A 7,215-nucleotide genomic window follows, 5' to 3' on the forward strand; every position below is an offset into this window, starting at 1 on the left:
TTGTGTCATCTGCATAATGCAGATTGTTGATAAATCGTCCATCATATTTGCTGAATTTTAATATTCCAAATAAATTCCAAGAACCTGGACTACTCAAGAACATAGTATCAGCATTAGAGAAAAACTCATAACAAACTGCAAATGCAGATGATACAAACATCCCTGAAAAAATTACATGGACTTAAGGCAATTATTGATAAAGCTTAAGTAGTATGAACTACAGAATAATCAATATTGTAATGTTGTTGTTGTTATTGTGTACCATCGAGTCAGAACTAACCCATGCCTGACCCTCCAGCAGGTTTTTAGAAACACTAAATCAAGCAAGAGGTAACCACAAGAGGTAACCACACCAGAGTCAATCCTGTTTCTCCAAAGTAGATTTGAACCACGTGCCTTTGTGTTGGCAGCACAATTCCTTATGACTAAGCCACTAGAGATCTCTATATTATCATGATAGATAAAAATATTTAATTTTTAAAGGTCTTCATTTAATGAGTCCACAACCAATAACTACAGAAGCATCAGTCAAGAAATCAAACCTCATTTTGCACTGAGCAAATCTGTGGCTTAAAGGACAAAGGAGCAAGGATATCACTTTGAAGACAAAGGGATGCCTGACTCAATCTGTGAAAGATTCAATAATCTCATATGAGTTAGACAATGAATAAGAAAGGGCAAAATAAATTCATATCTTTGAATTGTGGTGTTAGCAAAATATGATGAATATCTTCTGGGCTACAGAAAAAACAGACAAACCTGTCGTGGAAGAAATACCAGAATGTTTTCAGAAGCTGGAATGGGGAGATTTTGATGCATATGATTTGGCCATGTTATCAGGAAGAGACAAAATCCCCAATTTGATGATATAAAATGCCTCGAAGGGCTGCAGTATTTGTGGCTGCTCATCCATGATTCCCTGGGAGGGTTGCTGTTGTTGTTGTTATGTGCCATCGAGTCGCTTGCGACTCATAACGACCCTATGTACAACATCCCTAAACTCTGTTCTGTCCTGTGCCAATTGCACTGTCTCCTATACACCCATCCTCATTACCCCAGTCACTGAATCGATTCACCTCATAGGGGGCCTTCCCCTTCTGCGCTGCCCCTCCACCCTACCAAGCATGATGTCCCTCTCCAAGGACCTGTCTCTCCTTGCAACATGTCCAAAGTATGTTAGACAGAGCCTTAGAATCCTTGCCTCCAAGAAGCAGCCTGGTTTGACCCTTTCCAGGATGAATCTGTTTTCCTAGCAGTCCATGGTACCTTCATTACTCTTCTCCAGCACCACAGCTCAAAGGCATCAATTCTCCTTCTATCCTCCTTAGTCATTGCCCAACTCTCTGATGCATAACCCTGGGGGAGGGTGGAGGGCAGAAACCATGCTTCATTTACAAAGTCAGCAAAAATGAGTAAGACCATCAAAAACTGGATTAAGGGATTGACAGAAACAATGAATTTATATATCCCAGGAGTCTTTGGAAAAAAAGAGAAGTAGAACCTCAATTAAATAGGCTGATAAAGTGATTAAAACAATGGGCTTGAGGATGACAAAGATCTTGATGACGGCACAAGATAGAGCAAGTTTAGATCTGCTGTTCACGGTCACTAAGAGGCACAGTCATCTAGATAGCACCTAATAACCTATTTATTATATTACAGATACATATGTGTGTATATGATTTAGAATAAAGATGTAATGTTAAACTTTTGGATTGGAAATCATCTTCACAGACATTATAGTCCCAGGAACCAATGAGTTAGCTATGGAGGAAAAAGAGTAATGAGTGCAAAAGCAGAAACTTATGGTATCACAGATTCAAGAAAATAAAAGGGTACAAAACCTAATCTCATGCAGCATCCCACATGGATTACTTTACCTTGCAGGCAAAAGTATGATCTTATATCAACTAGAATGAAGAATTTCTATGAAGCTTAGGAATGTATGAGATCCACTGTGCTGAAGGTTACCAACCAGCCAATGTTGTTTGCAAAACTTAAAAAAATCACCAATTTAGACCTGTATGGCATATTACTGCTTTTTTTGTTTTCAACTGATATAGTTTCTCTTAGTCTTTAGCTCTCTGTATATGTATGTGTGTATACGTACGTATGTATATATAATGACTAATCCACAAAGAATGTTTCATATATATAACTATCATACATAACATAGTCTGTGTTTAAAATAGTTATAATTAATTGACTAAAAAGAAGAAAACACCATCTTGTGGTAAGTTCTTCAAATTACTTTCAAATTTTAAAGACATATTTCAACCATTCAAATGTCACAATTAAATAAATACAGTCCACAATAAATTTCTGTATTTTACTAAACCGTACAAGTATTTTGATTATTTGAGTTTAACAGTTACTTGGCATAGATGCAGGGTTGTTAAGAGCAATTATTAATCACAATGGATGTATTTAGTCACACTCTTAGCATTTCTTGAGGGAAGATACTGCAGAGCAGGGATGTCAGTTTGAGGACTAAGGTGCACCTGATCCAAGCCATAATCCACAGACTAAGTACTAAAATAGAAAAGTAGAAGCTTTTGACTTATGGTGTTAGAGAAGAATAGTGAATATCCCATAGACTTCCAGAAGAGCAAACAAATAAGTCTTGGAGAAGGTGCAGCCAGGTGCTCCTTAGAAGGAAGGGTGATGAAACTATCACACATACTTTGGACATATTGCTTGAAGAAGCTGGTTTCTTGGAAGGGTAGAGGGTAAGCAAAAGAGAGAAAAATCCTCAAGGAAATTGACATAGTGGCTGGAGCAGTGGACTCAAGTATAGTCAGAAGGTTAGTATGGCACAGGATAGGGCGGGGTGCAGGTCTGCTGTTCATCTGGTAACTAAACATCATGGTTAATTTGACAGCACCTAACAATATCGAGGAAAGAGTGGTAACACTTTATCTCACATACTTTGACCATGTCCCTAGGAGGGGCCAGCTCTTGGAAAAACAGAAGGTCAGCGAATGCAGGGAATATGCTTTACAACAATAATCCACCATACCAAAAAAACCAAAACCAAACATGCTTTTGTTGTTATTACTGAATATCATAGAGTCAGAACCAACCCATAGCTGACCCTCCGGCAGGTTTTCAAAGGCAATTAATTTCACAGGAGGAGGTTGCCAATCCTTCTCCAGTGGAGGAGCTGGTGGCCTCGAACCATGTGTCTTTGAGAGGGCAGAACAGCTTCTTACCTGTAGGCTCTAAGAAGTCAATTTTGATTTATGGTGAACCTCCATTACTTATCTGAGACTGTGAGACAGAAAGACTAGACCGCCTCGCTTAGCTCCATAGAGCAACTGGTGCAAAGCACAAGTCTAGCACTAGAGATGGAGATGGAAATGGAATATTCAGCTTAAAAACAAACACAAATATTCTGTTATTCAAGATACCATTCATTTCACTCTTGACCTCTGCGACATTATAAGTTTTCTTCTTTGTTATCACTAAGATCATAATCAGAAGTAGTTTAAATCTAGCTTTATTTGTGCCTCAATTTCAAAAGGCTTAAACAACTGCCTCTTCATACTTGGTCAAGTATGAGGTATGACTGGCAAAAGTGGTTATTTCATCCATATATATATTGTCATTCTCATTAAAAAAAGAAATATTATCACTAAAATTCTATAATGTCAACTCCTCTAATTGTGTTGATATTAACAATAAAAATCAAGGTTTGTAATTTTACAATGTACCAAAAGATACCCGCTTGCCACACCTTACTTTATATAATAATAAACATGTCCAGAAAGTAAGAGCTTTACTATGCTTATTCAAAAAGTTATGCTGTTTAACAGAGATGTTATCTGTAAAAATGGCATTTCTTTGTAAACAAAAGATCAAAGTAGGTAGTAGGTGTAAAAGCACCTATCTTACTATCTACTGAATACAGAGGATCGATATTATTTCTATATTTGGCGTGTCACTGTAATTTCACAAAATTGCAAATTTCACAGGAGCTAAAGTATCTCCACAGATTGTTGTTATGTGCTGTTGAGTGGCCTGTGACTCATAGCGACCCCAGGTACAAGAGCCCTAACCCCTGCTTTATTCCTGTGCCAACGCTGCCGGCTCTGACACATCCACTCTCACCACCGCAATCACTGAATCGATCCATCTCATTGAGGGTCTTCCTCTCCCGACCTGTCACTCCACTTTCCCAAACATGATGTCCCTCTCCAAACACTGGTCCTCCTTACAACATGCCCAAGTATGTCAGATGAAGCTTCAGAATTCTTGCCTCCAAGGAGCATACCGGTTTCACCCTCTCCAGGTCAAACCTGTTTGCTCTCCTAGCAGTCCATGGTATATTCAACACTCTTCTCCAGCACTGCAATTCAAAGGCATCAATTCTCTTTCTAATACATAAAGAATAAAAGCACTACCTCATCCTTCTATTCCTATAATGATAATTGGTACTAGGCTTGTTCTGTTATTATTCTATATAATTCCAAAGACATTTTTCCAGAAAAAGCAGATTTATGACTAGAAATAATGGTTTAACATTCTCTGGTAGTCTATTTGTAAGAAGTTGCACTGTAATCCCAAAGGCATGTGGTTCGAATCCACCGGCTGCTCCACAACAAAGGGATGGAAAATCTCCTCTGGTGAATGTAACTGCCTCTGAAAACCTACTCAAAGCTCAGATATGAGTTGATTCAGACTCCATGACACAGAAAAACAAAACACTTTAACCAAGACATCTTTGTTTTCATCTACTTGAATATATGTTGTTATTGTTGATTTCCTTAAAGTTGAGCACAACTCCATAGCTACTCTATGGAAAAAAAAAAAGAAAATGCCTGTAACCCCTCTACAGCTATCAACATTTACCAAAGTTCATAGAGTTTCCGGAGGCATGTTGTTTAGGAAGTGGATGCCACTCCTGCTTCTAGCTTGAGTATGTGTGTGTGTGTGTGTGTGTGTGTATGTGTGTTGTTGTTGTTGTTGATTACCTTTGAGCCGAACATGACTCATAGCAATCCTATAACCAAATGGTCTGAAGTCCCTCTACAACTATCAACTTTTATCAAAGTTCATAGTTTCCAGAGGCATATTGTTTAGGATGTTACTCATCATCATCCTCTCCTGTGCTGTTCCACCACCCTCCCAAACGTAATGTCTCTTTTCAAGGACTGGGCCCTCCTTGAAACATACCCAAAGAATTTTAGATGGAGCATAAGAATCCTTACCTCCAAGAAGCAGTCTGGTCTCCCCTTCTCCAGGATGAGACTGTTTGCTTTTCTGGCAGTCCATAGTTTATTCAATATCCTTCTCCAGTACCACAGCTCAAAGGCATCAATTCTCCTTCTATCATCCCTAGTCATCGCCCAGCTTTCTGATGCATAGCATGTAACTGCAAAGACTATGCCCTGGAACAGGTATACCTTTGTCTCTAGACTGGCATCATTGCTCTTCAGTATTCTGAAGATGTCCCCGGCAGCCGACTTTCCCAATGCAATTTATTTTTTTTTTATTTCTTGGCTGCTAGTGCCAAGTGTGTTGCTTGTGGAGCCAAGCAAACTAAAGCTATTAATAATCTCAATCTCTTCACCATCTATCATGATGCTGCCAATTGGCCCAGTGGTGAGAATAGTTTTCTTGATGTTGAGCTTCAATTTAAAGGCTACAGTCCTTCACATTGTGCAGCAAGTATTTCAGGTCCTTTTCAGTTTCAGCAAGCAAAGTTGTGCCATCTGCATACACAGGTTGTTGATGAAGTCTTCCTCTAATCCTGATGCCACATTCCTCCACATAGATCCCAGCCTAGACAGAGAGAGGGGGGAGGGGGGGAGGAAGGGAGAGAAGAAGAGAGAGAAAGAGAAAGAGGGCATGCATTACTTTGAAAATGATTGAAATTAGCTTAGGCGAAATTTCAGATCTAAAGTTTTTCTGTAGAGAATTTTCTTTTGAATGCAATTCTCTTTATGTAAGCAATCGGGTGAATTTTATCATGTTATTATAGTTCTTGTTAAGTGGGAAATGTTGATCAAGGCTACTAATTCACAATAAGTATTTACTTAGGACTATCTGGTAATTTGGATAAATAATCCAAATTATTAATTTATCAAGTGAATGAAATTATCCAGACTATTATATGCATATGTCAATGCGTATGAGTCAGTTTTGACACCTAGGGACCCCTCAGGGTTTCCCAGGGTACAGACCTTTACAGAAAGAAGCAGCTCATCTTTACCCCGTGGTAAATTCAAACAGCTGTTCTTTCAGTTTGCAGAACAACACCCAACACACTGCCACCAGAGCTCCTGTGCACACACATGAATAAAATAGCTGTGACGCACCACCAGACAGTCTATCTGGGGAATACTGAATTTGCAATAGTACTACAAAGATTTCTTTCAGTTCTGAGGAATTTAATATGAATAGTAACACAACAACTCTACAATAGTCAAGTCAGCATTATGTCGAGAAATTTTCTTCCCTTATGTCTTTGTTTTTATGGCCAGGAGGGACAGACTCTTAGCTGATCTTCCAGTTAATTTTCAGAGAAATTTTCTTGCATAGGTGATAACTGCCCTCCTTTTCGTGTGGAGGCCCTGGTGGGTTCGAATTATATGCTTTGGGATTGACTCTGCAACTCCTTACTACCAAGCCTCCAGAGGTCTTTTCCTTTCCCTTCCTTGTGCTACAATCTCCTGAAAGGACGATTGTATTATGCTCATATTTAAGATAAAGAGCTGTGACTCAGTAAAATAGTGTCTTTCAGTAAAATAGTGTCTTTTACCAAAATATATAAATAATAAATGGAACAAGACACGAGGGTTATTTCTTCTCCCAACTAATTTCAATATCAAAATAGTACTCTTTTAATGATTCAGTGCCTATTGTTGTTGTTAGGTGCCATCGAGTTCAGTAAGACCCGTAGAAACAACATGAACAACAAATCTGAACCCTGTCCTCTCCTGTACCAGCCTCACATTTTCTGACACAGACAAGCCCATTGCAACAGCTGTTGTTTCAATCTAGTTGAGAGTCTTCCTCTCTTTTCCCAAACTTCCACTTTCCCAAGTGTGATGTCCCCCTACAAAGAAAAGTCTCTCCAATAATGTGATATGAAACTTTATTATCTTTGCCTTCAAAGAGCACTTTGGAGGCACTTTCTCTAAGATATATTTATTTATTCTCTTGCCTGCCCATGGAATGTTCAGTACTCTTCTCCCACACCACAGCTCAAAA

The sequence above is a fragment of the Elephantulus edwardii genome, unplaced genomic scaffold (genome assembly GCF_000299155.1).
Source record: "Elephantulus edwardii isolate Elephantulus edwardi_28Jun2011 unplaced genomic scaffold, EleEdw1.0 scaffold00008, whole genome shotgun sequence".
In the NCBI taxonomy this organism is placed as follows: Eukaryota; Metazoa; Chordata; class Mammalia; order Macroscelidea; family Macroscelididae; genus Elephantulus; species Elephantulus edwardii.